This window comes from Pristiophorus japonicus, chromosome 8, assembly GCF_044704955.1.
Source record: "Pristiophorus japonicus isolate sPriJap1 chromosome 8, sPriJap1.hap1, whole genome shotgun sequence".
Classification (NCBI taxonomy): Eukaryota; Metazoa; Chordata; class Chondrichthyes; family Pristiophoridae; genus Pristiophorus; species Pristiophorus japonicus.
In genome coordinates this window covers 102,122,022-102,139,589 of record NC_091984.1, presented here as the reverse complement: position 1 = coordinate 102,139,589, position 17,568 = coordinate 102,122,022, and the positions used below count along the sequence as shown (strand labels likewise).

Sequence of the window (17,568 nt, the reverse complement as noted above, 5' to 3'; positions counted from 1 at the left end):
ACAGGCAGGCTGAGAAGCCAGCCAATCCCGGGAATGTGCATCCTGGGCCGGCCAATCAGTGAATCGAGCCGGGCCAGAAGCAGGGAAATTTCGACCAATGGGGAATACCCGGCCCATTTTGTAAAGAACAGCTTACCTGGATCTAATCAAGGAGATGGGCCTATTACCAGCCCATTACCCATGTACATAAAGACAATGGGAAAGCCTCACACCTCAGTACATCCCGACCCTGACACAATAGCCAGCCAGACGATTAGGCACTGAGGTGCACAAGAAACAATGCTTTACATTTAACACCTCATCCCCACCGCGACTCAAACAATGAGACATTGATTCAGTTTGGGCGCAAAAGGGGCCGGAACCGAACCGGATATAAAGGCAAGAGCAAGAAGGACACACAGGCGGAGAAGGAGAGGCACACAAGAAGGACACACACTCGGAAGGAGACACACTCAGGCAGAGACGGAGACCTAACGACACCTCGAAGGAAGAGAGAGGGACTCAGCCTCGCAGCAGATAAAACTTCCGAGGACGACTGGAGAAGCCCGATTTAAGGTGGGACCCACTATACCTGTCAAAAGGGAAACTGAGTATCACCCTGGAGTCTTTTCCCAACTGTCAGCTTAGGCTAGTTAGGTGTAAAGGAGGGGGTGGGTGATAGAGTGGGTGTAAGGATTTTAAACTTGTGTAAAACTTTCGATGAGTCTGTTCCTCCCATAGACCTTTTCTTAGTTCAAGGTGGTTCAACAAGTGCGTCGACCTTGTATTTCACTTGGTCCACACTTTGGGGGCTCATACCAAATATACATGTGTGTATTAGCCTTTGTGTTGTTTTAGCAATGTAATCTTGTTTAAACGCTCACCTGGGTTTTAATAAAGTAGGACTTACCTGAATTTTCCAGGAACATTTCTTGTCTTTTGCATCTCTGAGTGTTTTATTGTGGGAAGCTCACTATCCACCTAAATTCTGAGGTCAGAACCAGATAGGGGTACAGGACGCCTCAAAAACGTCAAGGTTGCGATTGGATATAAGCGGCCGCAGACATATTGGTGGTATCAAACATATCACTAAGCTGTAATTGGATATAAGCAGCCTCAGTCATATTGGTGGTATCAAACATATCACTAAGCTGTAATTGGGTATAAGCAGGAAGAAAAAGGTCCACTGGTGATAGCAACTCAAATCACCATAGTCTGAAGGTTGCGCCCGGTCACCAGCAACCATAGAAGGAAAACCCCCAAGTACAGAAGTTATGTTAAATTTGCATCGGATCCTGGTCAGGCCGCACCAAGCACTGTGCACAGTTCTGGTCACCGTACTATAAAAAGGACATCGAAGCACTGGAGAACATGCAAAAAGGATTTGCAAGGATGGTACCAGAACTGAGAGATTACAGCTATTGGGAAAGATTGAACTGGTTGGGTCTTTTTTCTTTAGAAAAGAGAACACTTAGAGACAACCTGATAGAGGTCTTTAAAATTATGAATGGGTTGATGTGGAGAGTGTGTTTTCACTTGTGGGAGAATCCCAAGCTAGGGGCACTAAAGACAAGATAGTTACTAATAAATGAGGGAAATAAGGAGAAATATTTTTACTCAGAGGGTGATTCGAATGTAGAACTTGTTACCACAGGAATTGATTGAGGCAAATCGCTTCGATGCTTTCAAAAGGAAACAAGGCGAGTACATGAGAGGAAAGAGAATATGCTGAAAGGCTGAGATGAGGTAGATGGACTGGGAGGGGACTAGTGTGGAGTATAAACAAAGACTAGTTGGGTCGAATGGCCTCTTTCTATACTGTATATTCTAAGTAATTCTATGTCATCACTTTTCTGGCACTGTTTATTATTTCACTGCAGCCAACTAGGTGTGGCAGATGATCCATTTCCAAACTGCCCCTCTTCCTTGCCCATTAGGGAACATGACCCACAGCCCACTGAATGGAAGTTCCTCTCCTGAAGGGAAGTGTTTTTTCTCCAAGTACTGTCCCTCACAACCATCAGATGGAGATCAGAAATTTAGCATGGGTAGAGATTGAAGCTGCATCTCATCATTGAATGGTTCTATGGGCTAGTACTCCAATGCATCATATTGGTCAACATTCCTCCCTTAATCTACACTACCAAAAAAATACCTTAACCAAACAAAAATAAAAATATTGCAAGTGTTGGAAATCTGAAATAAAAACAGAAAACATAAGAACATAACAAATAGGAGCAGGAGTAGGCCATTCAGCCCCTCCAGCCTGCTCCTCCATTCAATAAGATCATGGCTGATCTTCTACCTCAACTCCACTTTCCGGTACTATTCCCAAATCCCTTGATTCCATTAATATCCAAAAATATATTGATCTCTGTCTTGAATATACTCAATAACTGAGCCTCCATAGCTCCCAGGGGTGAAGAAATGTATCTTTATCTCAGTCCCAAATGCTCAACCCCTTATTCTGAGACTGTGACCCCTGGATTTAGACTCCCCAGCCAGGGGAAACATCCTCCCTGCATCTACCCTGTCATGCCCTGTAAGAATTTTGTATGTTTCAATGAGATCACCTCTCATTATTCTAAATTGGAGAGAATATAGGCCTAGTCTATGCAATCTCTCCTCATCGGACAATCCCCCCATCCCAGGAAACACTCTATGGCAAGTATATCCTTCCTTAGGTAATGAGACTGTCATGTATTCAACCAGCATTGTAACCCATATATAATCTGACCTAAGTTGTACACTGTGAGAACAGTGACCACTAGGTGGGAGACACTCCTAACCTGGACCTTCAGATATGAAAGGGGAAGCTCCACCCACCTTCATCACTTGAGTGCAAAGGAATAAAGGACAGGTCACAGACTGATCTTCTCTCAAGCATGGGCTTCGCGTGCATTTATACTGTATAGTAAGGACGTATCAATGGCGACGAGAAACTGGGATTTAAACCACGCGAACATGGCCACTAGCAGAACAGATGAGAGGTACTGTGTTAAGGAATGGTTGGGACAGAGATTCAACATTGTTAAAGCAGCACACAGTTCTCCAGGCAGACAAGAGCAGTCGGGCACGCCCCAACATGTAGTCGAACCCAGAGGGGGAGTTCGACAGAGACAATGGCAAGTTGAACGCGATTCACGCCATTGCAAGGGACAATGCAACCAGTAATGGGGCCATCAACACCTGTTAATGGCGCAGTCAAGGACAGTCACAGGGGCAGTCAGGGATGATCGACTGGCAAGGGATCTTTTGTTTCCAACAGCAGCTCAAGTTGGAGGCGTGGAGGCACACACTCAACCAGAGTTTGCAGAGATGAGCAAAATACCTGCAGAAATTGCAGAAATGAACGCTGGGGAAAATCGCTGGAAGCTGAAGTTCAGCGAGTTCATGTGGAGCACGTATACAGTTCATACACCAGGACGCCACCGATAATGATGTAAGTGCTCCTCAATGGCATCCCAGTATCAATGGAGCTAGACACGGGGGTCAGCCAGTCCCTGATGGGTATCAAACAGTTCGAAAAGTTGTGGGCGTCCAAGGCCAGGAGGCCAAAATTATCGCCGATTGACGCACAGCTACGGAATTACACAAAGCAGATCATTCCGGTGCTAGGCAGCGCCACGGTAGTCGTGACCCACAAAGATTCGGAGAACAGGTTGCCACTCTGGATTGTCCCAGGGGATGGTCCCGCACGACTGGGGAGGAGTTGGTTTGCTGTCATGAATTGGAAAAGGGGCGATGTCAATGCAATTTCCTCTGTACCCCCTCCTAAGGTTTGGCAGATGGAATACAATGTCGGAAAGTGTGAGGTCATCCACCTTGGGACAAAAAACAGTAAAAGGGAATATTATTTGAATGGGGAAAAATTACAACATGCTGTGGTGCAGAGGGACCTGGGGGTCCTTGTGTATGAATCCCAAAAAGTTAGCTTGTAGGTGCAGCAGGTAATCAGGAAGGCGAATGGAATGTTGGCCTTCATTGCGAGAGGGATGGAATACAAAAGCAGGGATGTCCTGCTGCAACTGTGCAGGGTATTGGTGAGGCCGCACCTGGAGTACTGCGTGCAGTTTTGTTCACCTTACTTAAGGAAGGATATACTAGCTTTGGAGGGGGTACAGAGACGATTCACTAGGCTGATTCCAGAGATGAGGGGGTTACCTTATGATGATAGATTGAGTAGACTGGGTCTTTACTCGTTGGAGTTCAGAAGGATGAGGGATGATCTTATAGAAACATTAAAAATAATGTAAGTGATAGGCTAGATAGAGGCAGGGAGGTTGTTTCCACTGGTCGGGGAGACTAGAACTAGGGGGCACAGCCTCAAAATACGGGGGAGCCAATTTAAAACCGAGTTGAGAAGGAATTTCTTCTCCCAGAGGGTTGTGAATCTGTGGAATTCTCTGCCCAAGGAAGCAGTTGAGGCTAGCTTATTGAATGTATTCAAGTCACAGATAGATAGATTTTTAACCAATAAGGGAATTAAGGGTTATGGGGAGTGGGCGGGTAAGTGGAGCTGAGTCTACGGCCAGATCAGCCATGATCTTGTTGAATGGCAGAGCAGGCTCAAGGGGCTAGATGACCTACTCCTGTTCCTAATTCTTATGTTCTTATGTTCTGTGGAGCGAGTATCATGCTCACAGATCCTGGACAAATTTGACTCATTATTTCAACCCGGCATCGGCACTTTCATGGGGGCCAAGGTAGTGATTCACATAAATCCGGAGGCCAGGCCAGTACACCACAAGGCCAGAGCGATGCCATACGTGATACGGGAAAAGATAGAAGGCGAATTGGACCGCCTGCTGAAGGAAGGCATCATCTCGCCAGTCGAATTCAGTGACTGGGCGAGCCCGATTGTGCCGGTGCTCAAGGCGGATGGGTCGGTCAGGATATGTGGTGATTACAAGGCCACCATCAATCGGGTATCACTCCAAGACCAGTGCCCACTACCGAGAGCGGAGGACCTCTTTGCGACGCTATCCGGTGGCAAACTTTTCTCAAAATAGGACCTGACCTCAGCTTACATGACCCAGGAGCTGGCGAGTGAGTCAAAGAAGCTGACCAGCATCACGGCACACAAGGGGTTGTTTGAGTACAACAGATGTCCATTCGGGATTCGCTCGGCCGCCGCGATCTTCCAACGAAATATGGAAAGCCTCCTCAAGTCGATTCCAGGGACGGTGGTTTTTCATGACGACATCCTCATCACGGGTTACGATACTGAAGAACACTTCCACAACCTGGAGGAGGTGCTCCGCAGACTGGACCGGGTAGGGCTGCGACTGAAAAAGGCGAAGTGCATCTTCCTAGCTCCAGAGGTAGAATTCCTGGGGATGAGGGTAGCAGCAGACGGGATCAGCCCTACTGCGTCCAAGACGGAAGTGATCCAGAGAGCACCCAGACCCCGTAACATGACGGAGCTGCGTTCATTCCTGGGGCTCTTGAATATTTTGGTAACTTTCTTCCCAAATTGAGCACGCTGCTAGAGCCGCTACACGTGCTCCTACGCAAAGGTCATGAATGGGTCTGGGGGGACAGCCAGTAAAGGGCTTTTAATAGAGCATGCAATTTGTTATGTTCCAACACTCTGTTAACACTATATGACCCATGTAAGAAACTTGTATTAATGTGCGATGCGTCGTCCTATGGTGTCGGGTGTGTGTTGCAGCATGTCAATGCCAAGGGTCAGTTCCAGCCAGTAGCTTATGCCTCCAGAAGTGTGTCCCAGGCAGAAAGGGGTTATGGGATGGTAGAAAAGGAGGCGCTCGCAGGTGTATATGTGGTAAAGAAAATGCACGAGTACCTGTTTGGCAGGAAATTTGAGCTGGAGACAGATCACAAACCCCTAACGTCCCTTTTGGCCGACAACAAGGCCATAAATGCAAACGCATCGGCCCGCATACAGAGGTGGGCACTCACGTTAGCCGCCTATGACTATACAATTCGGCACAGACCGGGCACTGAAAACTGTGCCGATGCACTCAGCAGGCTCCCACTAGCCACCATTGAGGGGGCTACCGAGCAAGCTGCTGAGATGGTCATGGCTGTTGAAGCTTTCCGAAGTGAAGGCTCACCCGTGACAGCCCGTCAGCTTAAAGTCTGGACAAAGAGAGACCCGCTATTGTTTCTAGTCAAGAAATGTGTCCTGAATGGGGACTGGGCAGCCACATATAGGGCATGCCCTGAGGAATTTAAACCATTTCACAGGCGCAGGGATGAACTCTCGATTTAGGCCGATTGCCTACTGTGGGGAAACCGTGTAGTCATGTCCCAGATGGGCAGAGAGGTGTTCATCAGAGAACTCCACAATGAGCACCCGGGCATTGTCATGATGAAGGCAATTGCCAGGTCACACGTTTGGTGGCCAGGGATAGACGCAGATCTGGAACTTTGTGTTCGCAGGTGCAACACGTGTGCCCAGCTGGGCAATGCACCCAGGGAAGCCCCCCATAGCCCCTGGCCATGGCCCGCCAAGCCTTGGTCACACATCCATGTGGACTACGCAGGTCCTTTCATGGGAAAAATGTTTTTGGTTGTAGTAGACGCCTACTCCAAATGGATCGAGTGTGACATTTTAAATTCAAGCACATCCTCTGCCACGGTAGAAAGTCTACGGGCAATGTTCGCCGCCCACGGTCTACTGGACGTCTTGGTCAGCGACAATGGCCCGTGCTTCACAAGCACTGAATTCCAGGACTTCATGGCAGGCAATGGAATTAACCATGTCAGAACGGCACCGTTCAAGCCGGCCTCAAACGGCCAGGCAAAACGAGCAGTGCAGATAATCAAACAGGGGGTGCTCAGAATCCAAGGGGGTTCCCTACAAAGGTGCTTATCACGCCTCCTGTTGGCCTATAGATCCCGACCACACACGCTCACAGGGGTTCCATCCGCAGAGCTGCTAATGAAAAGGACACTCAAAACCCAGCTATCCCTTCTACACCCCACCATGAAAGAAATTGTCGAGAGCAGGCGCCAGCCACAATATGACTACCATGACAGGAATGCGAGGGCGCGATGTATTGATGTAAATGATCCTGTTTTTGTCCTCAATTACGCTGCAGGGCCCAAATGGCTTGCAGGCACTGTGATTGCCAAAGAGGGAAATAGGATTCTGGTAGTTAAACTTACCGATGGACAAATCTTCCGCAAACACGTGGATCAAACAAAAAGGAGGTTCAACAACCCCATAGAAGAAGCAGAGGAAGAACACGATGTAGAGTTCACTCCACCACAGGTGACCGCACACCGGAACCAAAGGGAGGAGAGCCCAATTACTGTGGGCAGTCTGGATAGGCCTGAGGCACCGCAAACAGCAGACACTCAGGCCAGCGCCCAACAACCGGAGCCCCAACTCAGGCGCTCTACAAGAGAGCGTAAACCACCAGAGAGACTCAACCTGTGATCCCAATAAGACTTTGGGGGGAGGTGATGTCATGTATTCAACCAGCATTGTAACCCATGTATAATCTGACCTAAGTTGTACACTGTGAGAACAATGACCACTAGGTGGGAGACATTCCTAACCTGGACCTTCAGGTATCAAAGAGGAAGCTCCACCCACCTTCATCACTTGAGTGCTAAGGAATAAAGGACAGGTCACAGACTGACCTTCTCTCAAGCATGGGCCTCGTGTGCATTTATACTGTATAGTAAGGACGTATCAGAGACCAAAACTGTACACAATACTCCAGATGTGATCTCACCCAAGTCCTATATAATTGCAGTAAGATATCTTCAAATACTCTTGTAATAAAGGCCAACATACCATTTGCTTTCTTAATTGCTTGCTGTATCTGCCTATTAACTTTCAGTGATTCGTGCACAAAGATACTACCAAAAAAATAGCTTAACCAAACAAAAATAAAAATATTGCAGATGTTGGAAATCTGAGAGGAAGCTTGCAGGGAACATAAAAACTGACTTCAAAAGCTTCTATAGATATGTGAAGAGAAAAAGATTAGTGAAGACCAACGTAGGTCTTTTGCAGTCAGAATCAGGTGAATTTATAATGGGGAACAAAGAAATGGCAGACCAATTGAACAAATACTTTGGATCTGTCTTCACTAAGGAAGACACAAATTACCTTACGGAAATACAAGGGGTTCAAGGGTCTAGCGAAAAGGAGGAACTGAAGGATATCGTTATTAGTCAGGAAATTGTGTTCAGGAAATTGATGGGATTGAAGGCCGATAAATCCCCAGGGCTTGATAGTCTGCATCCCAGAGTACTTAAGAAAGTGGCCCTAGAAATAGTGGATGCATTGGAGAACATTTTCCAACATTCTATTGACTCTGGATCAGTTCCTATGGACTGGAAAGTAGCTAATGTAACACCACTTTTTAAAAAAGGAGGGAGAGAGAAAACAGAAAATTATAGACCGGTTAGCCTGACATCGGTGGTAGGAAAAATGTTGGAATCAATTATTAAAGATGAAATAGCAGCGCATTTGGAAAGCAGTGACAGGATCGGTCCAAGTCAGCATGGATTTATGAAAGGGAAATCATGCTTGACAAATGTCCTAGAATTTTTTGAGGATGTAACTATTAGAGTGGACAAGGGAGAACCAATGGATGTGGTGTATTTGGACTTTCAAAAGGCTTTTGACAAGGTCACACGCAAGAGATTAGTGTGCAAAATTAAAGCACATCGTATTGGGAGTAATGTAGTGACATGGATAGAGAACTGGTTGGCAGACAGGAAGCAGAGAGTTGGAATAAACGGATCCTTTTCAGAATGACAGGCAGTGACCGGTGGGGTGCCGCAGGGCTCAGTGCTGGGACCCCAGCTCTTTACAATATACATCAATGATTTAGATGAAGGAATTGAATGTAATATCGGCAAGTTTTCAGATGACACTAAGCTGGGTGGCGCTGTGAGCTGTGAGGAGGATGCTAAGAGGCTGCAGGGTGACTTGGACAGGTTAGGTGAGTGGGCAAATGCATGGCAGATGCAGCATAATGTGGATAAATGTGAGGTTATCCACTTTGGTGGCAAAAACAGGAAAGCAGAATATTATCTGAATGGTAACAGATTAGGAAAAGGGGAGGTGCAACAAGACCTGGGTGTCATGGTACATCAGTCATTGAAGTTTGGCATGCAGGTACAGCAGGCGGTGAAGAAGGCAAATAGCAAGTTGGCCTTCATAGCTAGAGGATTTGAGTATAGGAGCAGGGAGGTCTTACTGCAGTTGTACAGGGCCTTGGTGAGGCCACACCTGGAATATTGTGTACAGTTTTGGTCTCCTAATCTGAGGAAGGACGTTCTTGCTATTGAGGGAGTACAGCGAAGGTTCACCAGATTGATTCCCGGGATTTCAGGACTGACATATGGGGAGGGACTGGATCAACTGGGCTTGTATGCACTGGAGGTTAGAAGAATGAGAGGGGATCTCATAGAAAATATAAAATTCTGACAGGATTGGACAGGTTAGAGGCAGGAAGAATGTTCCCGTTGCTGGGGAGTTCCAGAACCAGGGGTCACAGTCTAAGAATAAGGGGTAAGCCATTTAGGACCGAGATGAGGAGAAACTTCTTCACTCAGAGAATCGTTAACCTGTGGAATTCTCTACCGCAGAAAGTTGTTGAGGCCAGTTCGTTAGATATATTCAAAAGGGAGTTAGATATGGCCCTTACGGCCAAAGTGATCAAGGGGTGTGGAGAGAAAGCAGGAAAGGGGTACTGAGGTTGAATGATCAGCCATGAACTTATTGAATGGTGGTGCAGGCTCGAAGGGCCAAACGGCCTACTCCTGCACCTAATTTCTATGTTTCTATGTTTCTATGACACCCAAATCCCTCTGAACACCAACATTTCCCAATCTCTCACCATTTAAAAAATACTCTGCTTTTCTATTTTTCCTACCAAAATGGATAATTTCACATTTCTCCATATTATATTCCATTTGTCATGTTCTTGCCCACTCACTTAGCCTGTTTATTTCCCCTTGAAGCCTCTTTGCATCCATCTCGCAATTTACATTCCCACGTAGCTTTGTATCATCATCAAACTTGGATATATTACATTTGGTCCCTTCATCCAAATCATTGATATAGATTGTGAATAGCTGAGGCTCAAGTATTGATCCTTGCTGTATCCCACCAGTTAGTCTGCCAACCTGAAAATGATCCGTTTATTCCTACTCTCTGTTTTCTGTCTGTTAACCAATCCTCAATCCATGCTAGTATGTACCCCCAATCCCATGAGCCCTAATTTTGTTTAAATAGCTTGTGGCTGAAATTGCCCCCCTCTATAATCACCATGACCGCCTCTAAGAGGAGGGAATGGAACGGAAAGACCTTGCCGACCAGAGACAGACTGATGGGCTGACCCATCCGAAATTGCCCCTGGGCCGGAAGCAGCGGGAATGGGTTACCCACACCGACCATTTTCCCGCTGCGCCAGGCATGCACCGAGCCCTTACCAGCCGGCGACCCGCTTTCTGAACCCCTGCCCCGCGGGAAATTACCCCGTGCAAAATTGCCCCACGGGAGCCGCCAGTCCGTGTTACTGACAGCTTTCACCAGCAGGGAGCTATTTGTGGCTGGGCGGTGCGTCCGTCCTTAAAGGGGAGGTCGTGCTACCGGCGACTGCATTTTATTTTTTGTCGGCTGGCTGCCAGGTCGGGCCGACAATTATGCCCACAGGTTTGGCCAGGTGCCGATAGGCAGCCCGGCACTCCTCTTGGGTGCCAGGCAGCTGGCCCGGCCGAAACCCTCCCTGGTGGCCCAGTGGACCTAACTAAAAACTTTGCAGAGTACACAGCGTCCCTCCCCTTTAACTGAAGAGGAGGGATGTTGTGATGCGCCAGCGTGGCGCTAATGACTGGTCAGCGCGGCCGACCCACTGTAAGGGCACTTCCGCCCCGCAGCCACCACAACATCCGCCCCGACACACAAAAAAAAACAGGAGCTGAATTACAATCCGATTTCTGCTCCATGGATTGGGGCGGAGAAAAACTTAAAGAAACGGTAAGCCCGCCCCAAACTCGGCCCCCTCTTGTGTAGCACCTTATCGAATGCCTTCTGAAAATCCAAATACATGACATCCACTGGTGCCCCCTTATCTATTCTATTCGTTACAACCTCAAAAATCTCCAACAGATTTGTCAAACATGATTTCCCTTTCATAAATCTGTGTTGAGTCTGCCCAATCCTATTATTATTTTCTAAGTGCCCTGTTACCACGTCTTTAATAATACATTCTAGCATTTTCTCTATTACTGATGTCAGGTTAACTGGTCTGTAATTCACCATTTTCTCTCTCCCTCCTTTCCTAAATAGCAGGGTTACATTAGCTACCTGCTAATCTGCGGGAACCGTTCTAGAATCTATGGAATTTTGGAAGATGACAACAAATGCATCCACTATCTCTGTAGCCACCTCTTTCAAAACCCTCGGATGTAGGCCGTCAGGTCCAGGGGATTTATCGGCTTTCAGTACCATTAATTTCTCCAGTACTTTTTTTTACTAACACTAATTTCTTTCAGTTCCTCATTCTCGCTAGACCCTTGGTTCTTTACTATTCCCGGGAGGTTTTTTGCGTCTTCTTCCGTGAAGACAGACACAAAGTATTTGGGCTGGACTTTCCACTCCTGGCCGCTTCTGTTTTCAATGGCGGCGGTGAGCTCCTCTGGGCAGGCGGCCAGCTCCCAAAGCCTCGCCGGGATTTTCCGGGCCGCTTTCAGTTTTATCGCACGGAAGAGGAGAGCCGATGTGCAATGCCCCTGCTTGCAACACTGAATCGATTTTTGACTCCCACCCAACCCGTTGCACTGCGTAGAACGCCTTTCTGGGAACGCCTGTGAAAATGGGTGTTCCAAACTGTAGTGCCTGAAATGAGGTAAATAATGTCGACCTCAGGTTAGTGTGATTGTTTTTTCATTTTTTTTGCAATTTATGTTGCGGTGGCATGGGCTACGTTGGGAATGTTTTTGATGGGTTTTTTCAGGGTTTTTTTTCCTCCCCAGGCCTCTTTTAGCGCGCTCCCAGGCCAGCTGTTTAGCTCTGGATTTTCACATGCTCAGCCTGCCTAGCGTCCTAAGAGAGGTATGCAACGCCTCTCTTATCGCTCCGCCTCACACTCAGTGCCAAACTGCCCAATTTTGCTTACTGAGAAGCAAACTTTTTCCAGGCGGTATCAGGACCGTCCCACCATCATTAATGCCCCAAAATCCTAAAAGCTGAAAATCCAGCCCAATGTGTTATTTCTCTGCCATTTCCTGATTCCCCATTATAATTTCTCCTGTCTCAGTCTGTCAGGGGCCCACATTTACTTTCACTAATCTTTTCCTTTTTACATACCTATAGAAGCTTTTACAGTCTGTTTTTATGTCTCTCTCATATTCTATTTTCCCTTTCTTGATCAATTTGTTGGTCCTCCTTTGCTGAATTCCAAAATCCTCCCCATCCTCAGGCTTACTGCTCTTTTTGCCAACATTATAAGCCTCTTTCTTTGGTCTAATACTATCTTTAACTTCTTTTGCTAGCCACGGTTGGACCGCTTTTCCTGTGGGGTTTTGTGCCTTAAAGGTATGTCTATTTGTTGTAAATTATGTATTAATTCTTTAAATGCTAGCCATTGCTCATCTACCGTCATGCCTTTTAATGTATTTTCTCAATCTACCTTAGTCAACTCGCCCCTCATATCTACGTAGATTGCTTTGTTTAGATTTAAGACCCTAGTTTTGGATTTTACTAAATCACTTTCAAACGTAATATAAAATTCTATCATATTATGGTCACTCTTCCCCAAGGGCCCCTTCACTACAAGGTTATTAATTAACCCTTTCTAATTGCACTATACTAATTTTAAAACAACCTGTTCCCTAGTTGGTTCCTCAACATACTGATCTAGAAAACGATGAATTCGTCCTCCATATTATTACTGCAAATTTGGTTTGACCAGTTTATATGTAGATTAAAGTCCCCCATGATTACTGTATTCCCCTTGTTACATGTGCCTCTAATTTCCTGAGTTATACTCTGCCCTCCATTACAACTGCTGTTTGGGGGCCTATAAACAACTCCCATCAATGTGATCTGCCCCTTGCTGTTTCTGAGCTCCACCCAAACTGATTCTACTTCTTGATTTTCCGAGCTAAGATCCTTTCTCTCTTCTGTCTTTATCCCATCCTTTATTATCAGGGATACCCCTCTGCCTTTTCCATTTTGCCTATTTCTGCTAAAAGTTAAATATCCTGGAATATTTAGTTCCCAACCTTGGTCACTTTGCAACCAAATCTCCATAATGGCCACTAGATCAAACCTATTAATTTCTATCTGCGCTATTAATTCATCTATTTTGTTGCGAATGCTTCGCACATTCAGATATAGTGCCTTCAGCTTTGATATCTTTCTATTTTTCCCTGATGTCACCTTAGTCACTGATGCCCTATTACTTTTGTTACTCTCTCTGTCCCTTCCTGAGCCACTCTGCTTATTTTTACCCAAAACTTTATTCTGCTCTCGAACCTTGACATTTCTCTTGCTGCTTTTAAATGTACCCTTTCCTGAATCCTCCCACCTCCCCCGCTTCATTAGTTTTAAACCCTGCCTACTGCCCAGGACACTGGTCCCAGCCCGGTTTAAGTGGAGCCCATCCCAACGGAACAGCTCCCTCTTTCCCCAGTATGGGTGCCAGTGCCCCACGAAGCAAAACCCTTGCCTCCCACATCAATCTTTGAGCCACGCATTAAACCTGCTAATCTGCTTATCCCTATGCCAATTGGCGCGTTGCTCAGGTAACAATCCAGAGATTATGACCTTTGAGGTTCTGCTTTTTAATATGGATCCCAACTCATCAAACTCTCTCAGCAGAACCTCATTCGTAGTTCTACCTATGTCATTGGTTCCTACATGGACCACGACAACTGGATCGCCCTCTTCCCACTCCAAGTTCTTCTCTAACTGTGAGGAGATGTCTTTAACCCTGGCGGCAAGCAACACAACCTTCGGAACTCCTGGTCGTGGCTGCAGAGAACTGTATCAATCCCTCTGCAGAGAGGTAAGTAATGTCGACCTCAGGTAAGTGTGATTGTTTCTTAGTTTATTTTTTTTGCAATTTATGTAATGGTGGCGTCAGGTATTTTTTGGGAATGTTTTTTTCAGGTTTTTTTCTCTCCAGGGCTCTCTTAAAGCGCTCCGAGGCTGGCACTTTAGCTCGGGATTTTCGCATGCTAAGCTGGCCTATTGCCCTAAGAGAGGTGTACAACACCTCCCTTAGTGCTCGGCCCACACTCAGGGCCCAGCTGTCCAATTTTGCTGACTAAACAGCCGGCCTCAGAGTGCTCTAAGAGAGCCCTGGGGAGAAACAAAACCTGAAAAAACCCCACCAAAAAGTTCCCCATTGCTGTTTGTGGGAGCTTGCTTGTGCTCAAATTGGCTGCCGTGTTTCCCACTTTACAACAGTGACTACACTCCAAAAGTACTTCATTGGCTGTAAAGCACTTTGAGATGTCTGGTGGTCGTGAAAGGCGCTATATAAATCCAAGTCTTTCCTTCTTTTTTTCTTATAAATTGACTGCCATACTTGTCTACATAACAACAGTATGTCTATGTCTACATAACAGAAGTCATTCTTGAGCTTTGGGATGCCTCGAGGCCATAAGGTGTTATATAAATAAGAGCTATCCTCCCAATGCATTGCGATAATATACACCTGCACACATGCAACTTAGCACTTTATTATCCTTGGCACTTTTATTGTTGGATACTATGTAATAAGTGGTTTGGTTCTGTCAGTAATTGGAAAGTGTTGGCTAACTTACCAGTCACTAACAATGCTCATCTGGGCTACAATGCAGGTAACCAACAAAAGTATATTACAATAATCATCCTGTGATTCATTGGGAAAAAAAGGAACAAGAATGGGTCATTTGGCTCATCAATTCCTTTCCTTCCACAGATCATGTTGTGTGCCCTGCCTCATCATTCATGAGAAAAAGTTCTGCAAAAATTTCCATGACCCCCAAAGGTAATCAAGTAGACGTTCACAATGTTGATTGATCTTCACATTTCCACAACTCAATTTAGGACTAAGGCCCTAATTCCACTTCCAACCATATGTTGATCCAGTTCCTTGTTAATTATCTCAGTTTCAACTATAGTTTCCCACATGGCATGCCTTGACGACCCCGAGACGCAGAATGCCCACAGAACTTGGTCTGCCCTCCAGGCCTCCATAACCAGTGCCTGAAAAGAGATGCTCGGTCACTCAACCAGCAAACACCAGGACTGGTTTGATGAGAATGATCATGAGATCCAAGAGCTAATAGATTGCAAGCGCAGGGCATTTCTGAGCCTTAAACAACATTATAACAATGAGAGTGACTACACTTCAAAAGTACTTCATTGGCTGTAAAGCGCTTTTGAGACTCTAGTCATGAAGGGCGCTATAGAAATGCAAGTCTTTCTTTCTTTCTTTTGCTGGGAATTTACATAAGAACATAAGAATTAGGAGCAGGAATAGGTTATACAGCCCCTTGAGCCTGCTCTACCATTCAATAATATCATGTCAGTGCGGCCCCCGGCCTGCGAGCACCATCGGAGCAGGCCAGGGAGCGGAAGGAACAGCGTGGCGGCTACCACTCCAGGGAGCAGCACGTGCTGGAGCAGGAGAGCAACGGCAGTGAAGAGTGACGTCATCATGGTCCAGGTTGGTGATTGGAACGTGGGCAGGTACAGCAGGAGCGGCAAGGTCAGGGCGAAGAAGCAGCGAGAGATTGTAGAGGGACGTGAACGGAGCCCAGGAGAGGCGTGAGTTCGGAGCCCAAAAGAGGCGAGGGCCCAGGGGCAGCACGGGCCAGCCCACACTGCGATATGTGTGCGCACTAGGTCCGTGCAGCAGAGCTGGTCTCCAGTCGTTTTGGTTAATCTTTGCTACTGGACCAAGACCTAGCTCTGTGAAGCCCGTGTGGTGGCTGGTGTGCAACGGTCACCACACGTTAAAAAAAATCCAAGCACAGGCATCTCCCACCCTTCAAGATTTAGTTCGGACCTGGAATCTTAGGTCCATCATTGAAACACCGGAGAACTTTTTGACGAGGAAGCAAGTCATCCTCGATTCGAGGGACTGCCTATGATGATGATGACTGATCATTGTCCTCAACTCCACTTTCCCACCCGATCTCCATATCCCTTGATTCCCCTAGAGTAAAAAAATCTATGGATCTCAGCCTTGAATATATTCAGAGACCCAGCAACCACAGCTCTCTGGAACAGAGAATTCCAAAGATTCACACCCCTCTGAGTGAGGAAATTCCTCCTCAACTCTGTCTTATTTGACCGACCCCTAATCCTGAGACTCTGCCCCTTAGTTCTAGAGGCTCCAGCCAGGGGAAACAATCTCTCAGCATCTACCCTGTCAATCCTCTTCAGAATCTTGTTCCACGGACCCAATATTCTATAGGGGGGAAATTCTTCTAACGTCTAGATTCACTTGAGTCTTGTCTGGAGCCCTTCAGCTCTGTGCTCACAGTCCATTTCTATCTAATGTTATCCCCGCCTGTCAGCATCTTGTTCTTCATAACCTTCATAAACATTTTTCTCCAATTTGTGGAGTATATGCAGTCAGGAGATAGAAGAGAGAATAGCGAATCAGGGTGTTAACTTAATACAAGCAAGAGTGCTCTCCAAAAGTGGCCTTGGTACTGTAGCATTTAGAATAATGTGTCCACTTTTGGTCCTCTCACACGTTAGGTGACATCAAGGTCGTGGAGAAAGTCCAGAGCAGGACAAACAGAATGATTCCTAGTATTTGGGCTCTTAGCTATGAGGATAGCCCCAGGGAACTGGGGCTTTTTTTATTGTGGCGTATAGACTTTGCGGTGATATGATTGAGGGTTTTAAAATGAGGAAGTGAATAGATTATGTCTAGGTGGAGTTAGATACAAGAATGGAAGAATGAGGGGACATCAGCATAAAATATGAAAGCAAAAGAGTTAGATTAGATGCCAGGTAGTATTGCCTTTTAGAAAGAATCATTGCCTTCTAGAATTGATCATTAAAACCTGCAGGAAGTATGAATTCACAGCTGTCCTTTGAAAGGGAGCTGAATGATTTCCCAAGAGTCAGGGACATCTCCAGTTATGGAAGGTAGGTGAGGGGTAGCTGGAATCATTGACGAGTTGCTGCAGTCTCCTGGAGCTTGCTGCACTGTCTTGGGGGTTACCAGGAATTTCCCAGAGTGTATTCCCTTATTTTTATGTCTCCCAGAAAATTTCAAGAGTGGGAAGGGAAGGATTGATGGTGGGTGTAGGTGGTGGATGTAGCTTTCAACGTGCTGGGATGGTGGGCTTGATTGACCAGTTGGTCCACTCTTATCCTTCTCTTTTGTATGTTTGATTGAGTGATGACTCATAACTGTGTTTTTTGAAAGGTCTGAAACATACAAAACTGATGAGTCTTTAAAGTACAACTGAAAAAAACCACACCAGAAAATCCAACTCAAAATCTATTTATTTTAAGGCTGTGCATCTTCCAACCAGATACTATGTGAGCCTTTGAATTCTTGAATAATTCCCACTGCTATTGCCAGTTAATTGTAATTTCAGATGAATGATAACTTTTTCATTTTAATTGACTGT

General features: G+C 46.1%; 1 protein-coding gene across 1 annotated transcript in view; it reads right to left on the bottom strand.

The window, feature by feature from the left end:
- LOC139268670 (KN motif and ankyrin repeat domain-containing protein 1-like) overlaps positions 1-17,568 on the bottom strand; it is a 141,270-nt gene that overhangs the window by 27,287 nt on the left and 96,415 nt on the right. The gene's annotated exons all lie outside the window — the stretch shown is intronic.